The 15,631-nt window shown below is 45.2% G+C and overlaps 1 pseudogene; it reads right to left on the minus strand.

Annotated features, from left to right (window-relative positions):
• Positions 1 to 10,819: 10,819 nt before the first annotated feature.
• Positions 10,820 to 11,343, minus strand: LOC118668646 (annotated as a pseudogene).
• Between the last annotated feature and the right edge of the window lie 4,288 nt (positions 11,344 to 15,631).

The raw sequence follows: 15,631 nt of genomic DNA on the forward strand, positions 1-15,631 counted from the left end.
ATTATGATAGTGCATTCATACAGAACCTGTAAAAAGTTCTGCCACCGTAAAATCCATGGTGAAAGTAAAGTAGTGATTTTTTTTTAATGTATGCAAAACCTGAGATAAGTCAGAGGGTATCAGTCATCAACTCCAAACTGGAGGCAGCTGCCTTCTCAGGGCGGCACTGCTGGGCTTCACGGCCTCCCCCCACTCGTCCTTCACATCCGGGACCTTGGGGTTCAGCCCCCTCTTCCTAAGCATTCAACCCTAATGCCTCGCAAGAGTCTGCACGGAGGCGTGGAAGGGCTCTGCAGTGAGCTTTCGGGACTCCCCTCTGCCGCCCCTGCCTTGTGCTCTGCACTGCTGGACCCTGGCCAGGGCAGGGCCAGGGGGAGCTCTGGGAGACCCAAAGCTCTGGTGCTAGAATGGTGTTATGAAGGCTTGTTCTGGGGGCAGGAGCAGTTGAGGCGGTGCTGGAGGAGAGAGAGAACAGAGCTCTTTTAAGTAAGGACTGTAAACCCCTTAAAACTGTGTGTGTGTTTTTAAAGGAGGGGTAGGGGAGCATACAAACAGCTCAGCCTGGACTGGTGGGTAGCTGATGAGGAGCGGCTAGGGCTGTATAGGCTGGGTTATGAGATGGGGCAGTTAAGCCTTTGAAACAGTTGTATACTTTTAGAGACAAGAGGTTCTGGGAGGCTAGGCGGCTCTTCCTGGCTCTGAGCTGCCGGCTTATCTGGGAAGCTCCTATCCCTTCCTTCCACAACAAGAAGGCATTGTTGAGCTACAATGGACTCAGTTACAAGTGAAACAATTACCTAGCCTTTGCCCTGGAAGCCCGGCTGGAGAGTGCGAAACCAGCCTCCAGGGCTTACTGGCTGGGTGACCTTGGGAACGTTACTTAACCTCACAAAACCCCAGGGTCTTCATCATTAAAATGGGGTTAAGAGCATGACATGTGTTTAAAGTGCACACAGAAAGGCTCCAAGTTGTGGCCGTACTGTTTCTGAGCTGGGCCAGATTAATGGGTGTGTGACCTATGCAGTCACCAGGGAACAAGGCCAGAAGGGGTCCCACACTGGGTTTAATAGTCTGCTGTTGCTGTCTTGCAATTCTTAGCAGTTTCTGTGAGGGAGAGCCCATATTTTTATTTGGCACTGGGTCCGGCAGATTATGTCACCAGTCCTACTATCTGGAGAAGAATGGTATTACGGGCCCTATAGCCCAGGAGTCTCAGGATCTGTCTGAGGAAGTCGTCAGTGGCTACACGTCAGGAGAGCCAGGGTTACACACTGGGTGAGGCGGAGGTGGCACTGTCTCCCAGGCAGTACTGAGGCTGTAAGGACAAAGTCTGAGCTCCCCACCGCTAGACAGGTCCCTCCCGCCACTTGGCCCAGGAGAGCTCTTGTATTTTATTTATTTATTTTAAAATATATATTTTATTGATTTTTTACAGAGAGGAAGGGAGAGGGATAGAGAATTAGAAACATCGATCAGCTGCCTCCTGCACACCCCCCACTGGAGATGTGCCCACAACCCAGGTACATGCCCTTGACCGGAATCAAACCCGGGACCCCTCAGTCCGCAGGCCGACGCTCTATCCACTGAGCCAAACCGGTCAGGGCAAGGAGAGCTCTTTTAGCAAGAGCCTAGAAACCCTCGGCCTGGCTCACTCCGTAGCTGAAGGTCACACTTTGAGTCTCCCACAGGCTGACCCCTTGGGAAAACTAAGCACAGCCTGTAATTCAGAAGTGCACAAGCTGCAGGAATTACATGAAGTCAGCCACAGGTTCCTTGCAAAAAACCCCACAAAGTCAAATGTTCTAATCTTTTTTGAAAATGTTTTTATTGATTTTAGAGAGGAAGGGAGAAACACCTATGTGAGAGAACCGTCTGTCAGATGCCTCCTGCACGCCCCCTACTGGGGATTGAGTCCACAACCCTGTGCTCTGGGAATTGAACCAGGAATGCTCAACCAACAGAGCCACACCGGCCAGAGTAAATATTCTACCCTTTTGTTTTTATTTTTATTTTTTGTTAATTCTCACCTGAGTATATATTTTCCATTGATTTTTAGATAGAGTGGAAGGGAGGGAGGGAGGGGAAAGAGGGAGAGAAGAGAAGGGAGAGAGATAAGTGGAGTGGTTGCCTCCTGCATGGTTGCCTCGGAACCGGGGCAGGGATCGAACTTGCAGCCCAGATACTTGTCCTTGACCGAGAATGGAACCTGTGTGTGGGCCAATGCTCTAACCCAGCCGTGGGCAAACTACGGCCCGCGGGCCGGATCCGGCCCATTGGGCTGTTCTATCTGGCCCGCGGAGCCGAAAGAGCGGAGGGTTCTCTTGCTCTCCCCTCCACTCCTTCACCAGCAGCAGTGTTAACATGGCAACGTCGGGAAACACGGCCGCAGCTCCTTCTTCTGAGTCCAGTTTAAGAACCCATTGTGGCCCTCGAGTCAAAAAGTTTGCCCACCCCTGCTCTAACCACTGAGCTGTATGGACCAGGGCCTCTACTCTTTCAAAATGCTTGTAAGCAGATATTAATTTGGTCATCAGAAGAAAATAAAACAAGCAAGAAACAAGTAGAAAATATGTTTCAAGTAAAATAGAACCATTGCTGAGGTCGCCTTTGACTCCACAGAAGATGTTTGTGATTTTCATTTGATGTGAGTGTTACCTCTGCTCATGGTCATCCTAGAACATTTATTTCCTCCTGGTGGTAAGTGACATGATGCATTCATTTAGAAAATACAGCAATTCGTCAGGTAAGAAGCAGTTGTATGAGACTGTGTGTGACAATTGAAACATGCTATTCAGAATTACTGTGGGTTGCAATCATGTTCCAACATTCTGCTCTTCCTCTTTGGCAATTTAACTTACACACACACACACACACACACACACACACACAGCCTTCCCAGAGAGTCACCTGACTCTAGTTATTGTGAAGGCTTGTGTAAAAACTTGAGGGGGAGCAGAATAGTCTCCCCATAATGTGCCACTTTCGCATGTGGATTGTTTTGAGCTGAAGGCAATTAAGAGCCAGAAGACTCTTTTTCCCCGTTAACTGCCTAAAAGAATTTTAAAAGGGGGTCTATACCAACCAGGGAGAGAGCTGTTATCAGAGACAACTTTGTACACCAGAAAGATTTATCTGCATGCTGCGGCAAACATTGTTTTTACCAAAGTTTTGCTCTTCTTATCTTCCTGTGAATTGTCTTCCTCCCTTTTGAGGTCCCAGACCCCTACCTTCTCCTCAGCTCAGGATGGTATAAAAATCTAAATTGCCTGACCACCTTGGATTCTGCCTTTGTGGAACTCCTGTACATCAGGGTGGGGCAAAAATAAGTTTACAGTTGTGAGTACACAAAACAGAGTTCATTCTTGTTTTACTATTTATTTCATTGTATTATTTTCCATACGGACAACTGTAAACCTACTTTTGCCCCATCCTGTATATACAGAATTAAACTTGTTTTTCTGTTAATCTGTCATGTCAGGTTTTTTTTCTTTTTCTTTTTTGTCTTATGTCAATCTTTATGTATTAGATCTGCCATCTAATCTAAAAGGAAAGGAGGGAAATGTTTTTCTCCCAAACAAGCTTAATCAAGTTCCAGAGAAGTTCCACTTTAACTCAAATTTATCTCAAAGAATTGGAATTTGTAAGGAGCCATCAGTTTTGGAAAGAAGATATATGGCTTAGTACAGATACCACTTTAAACTGTGTATCATGAAATGTAAACATTTAATAAATGGGCCAATCCCGCCCTTGCCAGTTGCTCAGTGGTTAGAGCATTGGCCCAAGGACTGAAGGGTCATGGGTTCGATTCCGGTCAAGGTCGTGTACCTCAGTTGCAGGCTCAATCCCTGATCACTGTCAGGGTGAGAGCAGGAAGCAACCAATCCATGAGTCTCTCACATCGATGTTTCTCTCTCTCTCTCTCTCTCTCTCTCTCTCTCTCTCTCTCTCTCTCTCTCTTCTTCCCTCCCCCCTCTCTCTCTCCTCCCTGCCACTCTCTAAAAATCAATGGAAAAAATATCCTCGGGTAAGGATTAACACCCCCCCCCCCAAATTAAAAAGAAATGGGCCAATCCTAACCCTATTGTAATCATTTCACAACATACAAGTGGATCAAGTCATTACATTGTACACTATTAAACAAAAACCTTTGTCGCTGAAAGCTTTTCTGAACGTAAGGGTTCATTGAGCCACGTGCTAGGCAGAAAAAGGACGAAGGACGAGGTCCTGGGGCATGCAGTCTAAACCAGCGGCAGCAGGGCTGGATGGAGAAGACAAACCCGTCTGTCGTCCTGGAGCTGACAGAGTTGGAGAAGAAAGATGCAAGTTGTTTAAAAAGAATTTACATTGGCTATAGATAAAGGGGGTGGGGGGAGGTGAATTGGGCTGGTTCTGGGACAGGTGGCTGGTCAGTAAGGAAGAAGTGTTTGCTCTTTTTGTATTGATTGTGGGCAAGAGTCCAGAATGTTCCTGTGTAAGCAGAATGCAGTGGTGTCTGATGGTCAGCTATTCTCCAGATAATCATGAAAATAACCACCGGGAAGTTAATTCAAAGTTTCAACAGGCATTTGGGAATGTAAGCAATCTTGCTGGGTTTTGGCCTGCAGCTATGAACTGATTTTACCTCCCTTATCTCTCCCCACCACCCTCCTGCCTGCTGTAATTTAATCTAGGACACTAAGGAATTTTCTCTTTGTCAACACGTTAAACTTACACAATACCATGTGTCAACCTAATTGCATAAATCTGGAAAAACAAACAAACAAAAAACAACTCTATCCAACTAGCTTAAATAATAAGAAAAAATTATTAACATAACAAGTAATCTCAAGACAGGATGGCTGTAGGGTTGGTATATAGATCACAAGGATCCCGTGTTAGCTTCCTAGGACTGCCATAAGGAAGTCACACAAACTGGGTGGCTTAAAACAATAGACTTTTATTGTCTCACGGTTCTGGAGGCTAGTAATCCAAAATCAAGCAGCATCTCGCTCCCTCTGAAATCCATGGGGGAGACTCCACTCTCTGTCTCCATCTTTTGGGTGTCTCTCTTTTCTTCTAATAAGGACACCAATCATATTGGATTTTGGGTCCACCCTACTCGAGTTTGACCTTATCTTAACTAATTACGTTTGTAACAACCCCATCTCCAAATATGGTTACATTCTGGGGTACTTACTAGAGGTGAGGACTTCAATATATCTCTGGGGGAGGGCAAGAGACACAACACAACCCACAACAGAACCTTTCCATCTTTCTGCTCGGCCACTGTCAACCTCCTGGCTTGCCTTTAGGCTGCTGTCCTCATGGTGAAACCTGGCTACAGCAGTCCCAGGCATCACGTCCAACAAATAGAGTCCATCAGAGGGATCTCTTCCTTGTATCTCTTTTAGAAGCAAAGAGCCCTTCCCAGGACCCCCTCCCACAGCAGACTTCTTCTCATTTATCATTAGCAAAAATTTCATCACTTATGCATGCCCAATGCCATGACTGGGATGGGGAACAAAACCACTCATCATGGTTGGCGTTGACTAGTGGTTCTTAAATTTGAGCATGTGTTAGGCTCACCTACCTGTAGGGCTTGTTAAAACACAGATTGCTGGGCTCCACCCCCAGAGCTTCTAGTTCACTAAGTCTGATGTGAGGTCTGAGAATTTGAATTTTTGACAAGTTCCTAGTTGAAGCTAATGCTTCTGGTCCTGGAATCATACTTTGAGAACCAGTGGTTTAGACTAACCAGGATTTATCTCAGAGTACTGAGGTCAACAAGTGGAAAATGCATTGCCAATTATAGGAGGGAGGAATCAACAAAATCAGGGTTCCATCAGAAAGGAGCAAGGGGGAGGGGGTTAGGCAGCTAGTAGTGTCTGCCAAAGAGTGGCCAAAGAAAAGCCAGGATGAGACTAGAAGGGGTATGTCCAGACAGGCAAGAAGAAAGTCAGAAAGGAATAATGTCAAGGGGGGCCATGGAGAAGAATTTTAGGGAGTGATCAACACTGTTAATGTCATAGATAGGGCCAGGAAGATAAACACTTATTGAGAAGATTCTGTTTGTGTAAGGACCTCATTAAAACAACATCATATGCAGAACTTGTATTTTTTTGTGCAACAAACTTTATAAAATCTTATCAGGAACAGACCAACGATACAGGAAAACTGTCCTTTGATGAAAGAACTTAAGTTTTATATAAATATACCATTGATAGTGGATATTAATTAATTTTAAGAATCCTAATAATAGCCCTGGCTGGTGTGACTTAGTTGATTGGGCATTGTCCCATGCACCAAAAGGTTGCTGGTTTGATTCTCAGTCAGGGCACATGCCCAGGTTTTGGGCTCCATCCCTGGAAGGGGGTGTGCAGGAGGCAGCCAATCTATGTTCTGCTCTCACATTGATGTTTCTCTTTCTCTCTCCCCCTCCCTCCCTTTTTCTCTAAAAATCAATTAAAAAATCAAAAAAATCTAATAACTTAACGTTAGCCAGCTTAATTATAAAAAACTAGAGGCCTGATGCACAAAATTTGTGCATGGGGCTCGGCCCTCACAGCCCCGGCTTCATTTGGAAGGTCGTCTGGACCAGTGGTCCTCAAACTTTTTAAACAGGGGGCCAGTTCACTGTCCCTCAGACCGTTGGAGGGCCGGACTATAGTTTAAAAAAAGAAAATGAACAAATTCCTATGCACACTGCACATATCTTACTTTGAAGTAAAAAAACAAACAAAATGGGAACAAATACAATATTTGTATTTGCATGTAGCCCGCGGGCTGTAGTTTGAGGACCCCTGGCCTGGATGGTTGTTTTGCTGTTTGGTCTAATTAGCATATTAGTTCTTTATTATATCGGACTAGAGGCCTGGTGCACAAAAATTTGTGCACTCGGGAGGGTCTTTCGGCCCGGCCTGTGCCCTCTCACAGTCTGGGACCCCTCGGGGAATGACCACCTGCTGGCTTAGGCCTGCTCCCCGGGGGATTGGGCCTAAGCTGGCAGTCAGACATCCCTCTGGCAGCCCAGGAGCCCTTGGGGGATGTCCATTTGCCAGCGGGGAGCAGGCCTAGCTGCAGTTGGACATCCTTAGCGCTGCTGAGGAGGCGAGAGAGGCTCCCACCACCACCACTGTACTGGCAGCAGTCAGCCTGGCTTGTGGCTGAGCAGAGCTCCCCTTGTGGGAGCGCACTGACCACCAGAGGGCAGCTCCTGCACTGAGCGTCTGCCCCCTGGTGGTCAGTGTGTGTCATAGTGACCAGTCATTCCCAGTCTTTCTGCTGTTAGGGTCAGTTTGCATATTACCCTTTTATTATATAGGATAGAGGCCTGGTGCATGGGTTGGGGCCAGCTGGTTTGCCCTGAAGAGTGTCCCAGATCAGGGTGTGGGTCCCGCTGGGGTGCCTGGTCAGCCTGGGTGTTTTCAGGCTGGTCACACCCCCTTCAGGGTGTGGGTCCCCACTGTGGTGCCTGGCCAGCCTGGGTGAGGGGCTGATGGCTGTTTGCAGGCTGGTCACACCCCCTTCAGGGTGGGGGCCCCCACTAGGGTGCCTGGCCAGCCTGGGTGAGGGGCTGATGGCTGTTTGCAGGCTGGTCAAGCCCCCCCAGTGGGGAACCTCACCCCATGAAGGTTTGGCCAGCCTGGGTGAGGGGCTGATGGCTGTTTTCAGGCTGGCCACACCCCCTTTAGGGTGGGGGGTCCCCACTGGGTTGCCTGGCCAGTCTGGGTGATGGGGCTGAGGGCTGTTTTCAGGCTGACCAAGCCCCCCGGCGATTGAAGCTCCCAGCCTCTCCTTTTTTTCTTTTTTTAATTCTGAGATTTATTTACCTTCTATAATTGAAACTTTGTAGCCTTGAGTGGAGCTCAGAGCCAGCCAGGGCGGGCGGGAAGCTTGGCTTCCTCCATCGCCAGGGGCAACCCAAGCCTCCTGCTCGTTCCAGCTTTGTGGCCACAGCCAGCTGAAAGCAGGTATCTGGGGTTTATTTATCTTCTATAATTGAAACTTTGTTGCCTTTAGTGGAGCTCAGAGCCAGCCATGGCAGGCGGGAAGTTTGGCTTCCCCCATCACTGGAGCAACCAAGCCTCCTGCTCGCTTCAGCTCTGTGGCTGCCGGCCACCATCTTGGTTGAGTTAATTTGCATATAGTTGCTCTGATTAGCTGGTGGGAATGGCTTAAGGCATAGCAAAGGTACAGTCAATTTGCATGTTTGTCTTCTATTAGATTAGATAATATTTTCTCTTCCCATTCTGAAATAACCAAGACAAAGTTATTTTATGTCCATTAATGAGAATATATCTCCATACCTTATACTATCTTTTATTAAAAATATGGACTATGCATATATGAATATAAGTTCCATATTAATTATAATTTTAAACCCTTAAAAATCTTAATTTTAGTGACAACTAAAAATAAGCAATTAGCATTCTTTAGACCAGTAAATTTATAAATACAGTTCATTCAAAATGATTATGTAGCCCTGTATTATTGACCTGGAACATGTTCATATTATAAGAAAAGGGTGGGTTATAAGTAATATTATATTATGAACCCATTAAAAATATAGTTCAGCCCAGCTGGTGTAGCTCAGTGGTTGAGTGTCGACCTATGAACCAGCAGGTCACGGTTCAATTCCAGATCAGGGCACATGCCTGGTTTGCAGGCTTGATCCCCAGTGTGGGGCGTGCAGGAGACAGCAGATCAATGATTCTCTCTCCTCTGTCTCTATCTCTCTTCCCCACTTTGTTCCTCTCTGAAATTAACTATATATATATATAGTTAAAATTTATATTATATGTATTTTACCATAATAAAAACAAATGGAACAGTAGCTACTTCTGGATGCTATGTTTTTTATATTACTTTTTTTTTTTTTTTTTAAGTTTTCTGCCAATGGATGTGTATTTACTTGTATGAAAACTAAGTAAGCCGAAACCGGTTTGGCTCAGTGGATAGAGCGTTGGCTTGCGGACTGAAAGGTCCCAGGTTTGATTCCGGTCAAGGGCATGTACCTGGGTTGTGGGCACATCCCCAGTAGGAGATGTGCAGGAGGCAGCTGATCCATGTTTCTCTCTCATCAAACTAAGTAAATAAATGAAATAATGCTTTAAAAGAAGAGGAAAATAAAACGTCAAGTCTGATGCTCTTTAAGGCAATTTGATTCAATTTGATTCAAACTTTACCCTCCGTTCCCCTCCCACCCCCGCTCTGGAGTCACTTTTTTAAAAAAATTTCTGAGCCTTTCTGAGTCACCTTTAAAAATTTTTTTGTTGTCTTTATTTTTTTTTTAATTTATCTTTATTTTTTAAATAATTACAGATTTCCCTTTTGTTTTTTTCCCCGTTGACCCCCTCCACCCTTCACATGACCCTTGCAGGCTTTCACCACACTATTCTCTGGGTCATGGGCTATGCATATCTATACTAATAAAAGGGTAATATGCTAATTAGACTGGCCATCTTCCGGATGTCCGTCCGGACAACGTCACGGTGGCAGGGGCCGAGGCAGAGGCGGTTAGGGGCGATCAGGCTGGCAGGGGAGGGCAGTTAGGAGTCAATCCAGCTGTCGGGGGAGCAGTTGGGGACAATCAGGTGGTAGGGGAACAGTTAGGGGCGATTAGGCCAGCAGGCAGAGGTGGTTAGGGATGATCAGGCCAGCAGGGGAGCAGTTAGAAGCATCAGGCCAGCAGGCAGAGGCAGTTAGGAGTGATCAGGCAGGCTGGCAGGCCAATGGTTAGGAGCCAGTGGTCCCGGATTGTGAGATGGATGTCCAACTGCCAGTTTCGGCCCGATCGGGATTGGGCCGAAACTGGCAGTCTGACATCTCCCAAGGGGTCCCGGATTGGAGAGGGTGCAGGCCGGGCTGAGGGATACCCGGTCATGCACGAATTTCATGCACCAGGCCTCTAGTATGAATGTAAGTTCCCGGGTTAATCACTCCCCACCCATCCTCCCACCCCCCCACCCCCCACCTTACCTCTGAAATTGTTAATCTGTTTCAAGTTTCTATGTCTCTGGATCTATTTTGTTCATCAGTTTATTTTATTCATTAGATTCCACATATGATGCTTATTTTGTCTGACTGTTTTATTTTGTTTAGCAAAATACTCTCCAGGTCCATCCATGTTGTTGCCAATGGTAAGAGTTCTTTCTTTTTTACAGTCGTGTGGACACTTTTTAAAGTCCAGCCTTTAAGGCACTATTGGACTGGAAGCTAGGAGAGCCCAACTCTAGCATGTCTGGGAGCCAGGCTGGGAATGTGAAACAAGCTGGACTATTTCAGGACACTCTTAAAATATGAAAAATGACCTTTTCCATTCCAAAAATAATTCCACGAGTCAAGTCTTGGAAGAAAGCTTCGGTCTTAACAGTGAAATCTGGGAAAGGTACAGGAAGTACAAAACTTGAAAGATACCCTGCAAAGATTTCTTTTGGCTGACAACATTCAGTAGATTACAGCTATTTCTATGGTTATTTTTGTGGGTTAAGAGGAACCACAAAATGGTATCTCAGTGGATGTGTCCACTTCCCAACAAGTCCAGGACATGGCACCAGATTTATCCATGTTGCATCTAACTATTCAAAGACGACTCTACACCAGCATTTCTAGCCTGTGAAATAAAGAAGCAGGGATTGCAGGGAAGTGAGTGTGCTGGGGAGCCCAGGGTTTTTCTTCCACTGCTTTGCAGCTTGGAAAGTTGCCATCCATTCAGGTTTCACTCAAACAGGCTTTTTCCAGACCCTAGAACAAATCGTAGCCAGAAACTCTGCTCTTTGTCAGGAGGCAAATTGCAGCCCAGACTGAGCCAGGATCTTGCCTTCTCCCCTTAGAAAACAACTTTTTTTTTTTTTTTTTTTTTTTTAGAATCCAACTGGATTTTATTTGACACAGAACACAATAGGACTGCAGGAATAGAAAACTGAAAAGACAAAGCAGAAAAGACCCAGTTCTATCTAACTTACAATTAAGTAACAGGAAGGCAAGTCATTAAATGAATAACAAAACAGTTGAGCTTGATGGAGAATATTTTTTTTCTAGTGCCCATACTTTTGGAATTCCCACTCTGTTGTCCAGCGGACACACCTGCCGTGTTTTGAGCCAGCGAGAGATGCAGTGGAAGTGAAAAGCATGATTACAGACTCCCCACGCAACGGTGCACTCTTCAGAAGTGGCAGATGCCTGGTTCGCCTGACATTCTACGCAAAGATCATAATGTGGTTCCTGCAGATGACAGTTATCAACCACAATGTCCCAGGCCCAGAGGGCTACTGCGTTCCACTTTTTCACTTCGAAGAGCTTCTTGCCTGCGCTGCTGTTGGTGCCACTCTGGGTATCCACATCCATTGCTGCCGCCATTTTGGAAACACACCAACAACTTTTTTTTTAATATATTTTATTGATTTTTTACAGAGAGGAAGGGAGAGGGATAGAAAGTTAGACACATCGATGAGAGAGAAACATTGATCAGCTGCCTCTTGCACACTCCCTACTGGGGATGTGCCCGCAACCAAGGTACATGCCCTTGGCCGGAATCGAACCTGGGACCTTTCAGTCCGCAGGCTGACGCCCTATCCACTGAGCCAAACTGGTTAGGGCACAACTTTGTTTTTAATGTGTAGGAATCCTGGCTCTTCTTTCTTTACTCAGGGGATGGGACACAGCCCTTAGTTCTTTCCAGAAAGACCCCTGTTGTCCCCGGGTTTCTGTATTGTTTTTGCCACTGTCCAGATTATATTGTTGTAGTGTACCCTGCAAATCACATAAGGATGCCTCAAGATGTTGAATTAAGGAGCCACATTTATTTCAAAGCCAGCGACTGCGAGGGGCAAATGCTCTCCAAACCTCATAGCCCTGCATGGCAGTAACATCAGGCTTATATCACAAAGGTATCTATTACATCTCTAGGTTTGGAATGAGGAAGAAGGTTTGAAAAAGCAGTTTGTTACAGAAACTAAATTGAGCAAGTTAGTTATCTACAAAGATTAATTATAGTTTTAGGTCTTGGAGCCACTGAGTCAACAGAAAACACATTTTCTGGAGCCACTGAAGCAATTAAAGCAATTGTGCTGTCCTGGTCTCCAGGTGCAGAGGAATGTGTTTTGAAAGACTAGTAAAACCACAATCAATGGGGTGATTTATATAAGTTCAGGAGATCAAAACAACTTCTCTATTATTTTAGCAAGCAAATACTTACAGAAGCCAGAACAGCAGGGTTAAAAATTAAACAGCAGTTTTTACCCGAGATGAACGTTACTATGCTTCATTGCTTCAATATCTGGATCTATGGATATCTCATCTTTCTAATATCAGTGATTTAAATGTTTCAGTCTTTCCTCTTTAGCTACTGCAGTTTAATGAAGTAAAAGAAATAGGCTCCATCTCCACTGTTGGCGACCCCAGGCAATGAACCATTTGCAGAGCTCCGCACAAGTTAGACATCTGTGAACCCTCACGGGTTGCACTCTTTACCCCCTTGCACAGAAAGTGAAAGCCAAGGTTCTTGGTGCCTATTTTGTGATTAGATGTGCTTTTCTTTGTTAGGGATCAACTTTCTCTCCCTTTAAGGCAAAGAACCCCTTTGAGGAACCATTGGAACAACCCTGTTGACTACAAAGAAGGTAATGCAGCTGTTTCATATCTTAAATGTGGTGATGGTTACACAACTGTATATAATATTAAAAACTATAAATTAAATTATACTTGGATTAAGAACACCAACAACAATCAGTTTAGTAACATGAAAAAATGTGTACGAAGCAATACTAAAGCAGGGGGGGAAATGCTGCATCTGTAAAGTTTATGTGTGTGTACATACATATACATATACATATACAGTGGGGCCTTGACTTACGAGTGTCCCGACTAATGAGTTTTTCGAGATATGAGCCGTCTCTCGGCCGATTTTTTGCTTTGAGTTGTGAGCTAAAATTCGGGTTACGAGCCAGCTTCAGATACCCCACCGCTAGTTGGTGCAGCAAACATCACAGTGAATACCACAACATCAGCCCAGCATCACGTGTCTCACTCATTCACTTTTGATTTGACATACGAGTAATCTGAGTTACGAGCTCCATCACAGAACGAATTAAACTCGTAAGTCAAGGCCCCACTGTACTAGAGGCCCGGTGCATGAAATTCGTGCATGGGTTGGGGGGGTCCCTCAGCCCGGCCTGCACCCTCTACAATCTGGGCTGCAGGCACAGGCGCAGCCACTGGCCCCTGGGACCATGGGGCAGGCGGCTTGTCTCTCTCCCTGGCCACAGCCTGGCTAGTCCCCATTTCTCTCTCGCGAGCTCATTTGTGCCTGGCAGGTCCCCATTCCTCTCTCCCAGTGTTGAGTGTCTGAGCTGTTCCAGCGTGATGGTGTGATGGCTATTTGCATATTAGCTCTTTATTATATAGGATTGGTTAATTCTTGTATGTGGTCTGACCTGGGGTTGCGCCCGAAACCTTGGGTGTATCAGGATGATAATCTAACTGAACTCTAGGGCTGCCTATGTTTTCTTCTTGGATTTTTATGCTTTTGAGTCTAATATATGCCTTTAATCCACTTTAAGTTTGTTCTTGTGTATGGTATAAGAAGGTGGCCTAGTTTCATTTTTTTGCATGTATTTGTCCAATTTCCCCCAAACCACTATTGAATACTAGAGGACTGTTGCACAACATTCGTGCACAGGGGGCCGGGGGGGTCCCTCCGCCCAGCCTGCGCCCTCTTGCAGTCTGGAACCGCTCGGAGGACATCCCCTGAGGGGTCCTTAGTGCTGCCACAGAGGCGGGAGAGGCTCCCACCACTGCCACTGCGCTCGCCAGCTGTGAGCCCAGCTTCCGGCTGAGTGGTGCTCCCTCTGTGGGAGTGCACTGACCACCAGGGAGCAGCTTCTGCATTGAGCATCTGCCCCCTGGTGGTCAGTGTGCATCATAGTGATCGGTTGTTCCGCGGTTCGGTCAATTTGCATATTAGGGTTTTATTATACAGGATACTGTCCTTAACCCATTGTATGTTCTTGCCTCCTTTGTCATAGATTAATTGACAATAAAGGTGTGGGTTTATTTCTGGGCTAATATATGTCTGTTTTTATTCCAGTGCCATGCTATTTTGATTATTATGGCCTTGCAGTATAGTTTGATATCAATTGGCATGATTCCTCCAGCTTTGTTCTTTCTCAAGATTGCTGAGGCCATTTGGGATCTTTGGGTTCTATATAAATTTTTTGGAATATTTGTTTTAGTTCTGTGAAATACATCATTAATATCTTTATAAGAATTGCATTGAATCTATAGATTTCTTTGGGTACAATTTAATGATGTAAAATCTTTCTAACCATGAACACAGTATATGCTTCCACTTATCTGTATCTTCTTTAATTTATTTTTTTAGCCTTAGCTGGTTTGGCTCAGTGGATAGAGCATTGTCCTGTGGACCAAAGGGTCCCTGGTTTGATCCCGGTCAAGGGCACATACCTTGCTTGCAGGCTCCTCAGGCAACCAATAGATGTGTTTCTCTCCCATCAATGTTTCTCTGTCTTTCCCTCTCTCTTCCATTCTCCCTAAAAATCAATGAAAAAATATCCTCGGGTGAAGATTAAAAAAGAAAAAATTATTTCTTCAGTGTCTTAATAATTTTTCAAGTACAGGTCTTTTGCATTCTTGGTTAAATTTATTCCTAGGTATTTTATTTTTATTTTTTTAATCCTCACCTGAGGATATTTTCCCCATTAATTTAATTTATTTATTTAATTAATTTGTTTTTCAGCAAGGCAAATATCTTTACTTCTGCAGAAGGATGTGCACGCACATGGTCTGGGAACACACGCACACTGATTTTTTTTAAAATAGAGAATGGAAGGAAGCGGGGGGTGGGGAGAGAGAGAGAGAGAGAGAGAGAGAGAGAGAGAGAGAGAGAGAGAAACATCAATGTGAGAGAGACACATTGATTGGTTGCATTCCGCACACTCCCCGGGGGATGGAGCCTCCACCGAGGTATGTGTCCTTGACCAGGAATCAAACCTGATACCCTTCAGTTGGTGGGCTGATGCTCTAAAATAGCCAAGCTATTTTATTTATTTATTTTTAATTTTAATTTTTTAAAAATTCTCACCCAAGGAAATTTCTTCATTGATTTTTAGAGAGAGTGGAAACGAGGGAAGACAGAGAGAAATATTGATGTGAGAGAAATACATCAATTGATTGCCTCCTGCAGTCCCAACTAGGACCCCAGTGGGAAGAGCCTGCAACAGAACTCCATACCCTTGACTGGAATTGAACCCAGGACCCTTTAGTCTGCAGGCCTACGCTCTATCCACTGAGCCAAACAGGCTAGGGCTATATTTTTTTATGCAATTTTAAGTGGGATTGTTTTCTTAGTCTCTCTTTCTGATAGTTCACTTTTGGTGTATAAAAATGCAAATGAGCCCTAGCTGGGTTGGCTTGGCGGATGGAGCATCTGGCAGCTGACCGAAGGGTCCCAGGTTCCATTCCAGTCAAGGGCATGTACCTCGGTTGCAGGCTCCATCCCCAGCTTCGGTTGGGGATTGTGCAGGAGGCAACCAACATCAATATTTCTCTCTCTCTGTCTCTGCCTCTCCCTTCCACTCTCTCTAAAAAAGTCAATGGAAAAATATCCTTGAAAAAACAATGCAACTGATTTCTG

The sequence above is a fragment of the Myotis myotis genome, unplaced genomic scaffold, assembly GCF_014108235.1.
Source record: "Myotis myotis isolate mMyoMyo1 unplaced genomic scaffold, mMyoMyo1.p scaffold_m19_p_13, whole genome shotgun sequence".
NCBI lineage: Eukaryota > Metazoa > Chordata > Mammalia > Chiroptera > Vespertilionidae > Myotis > Myotis myotis.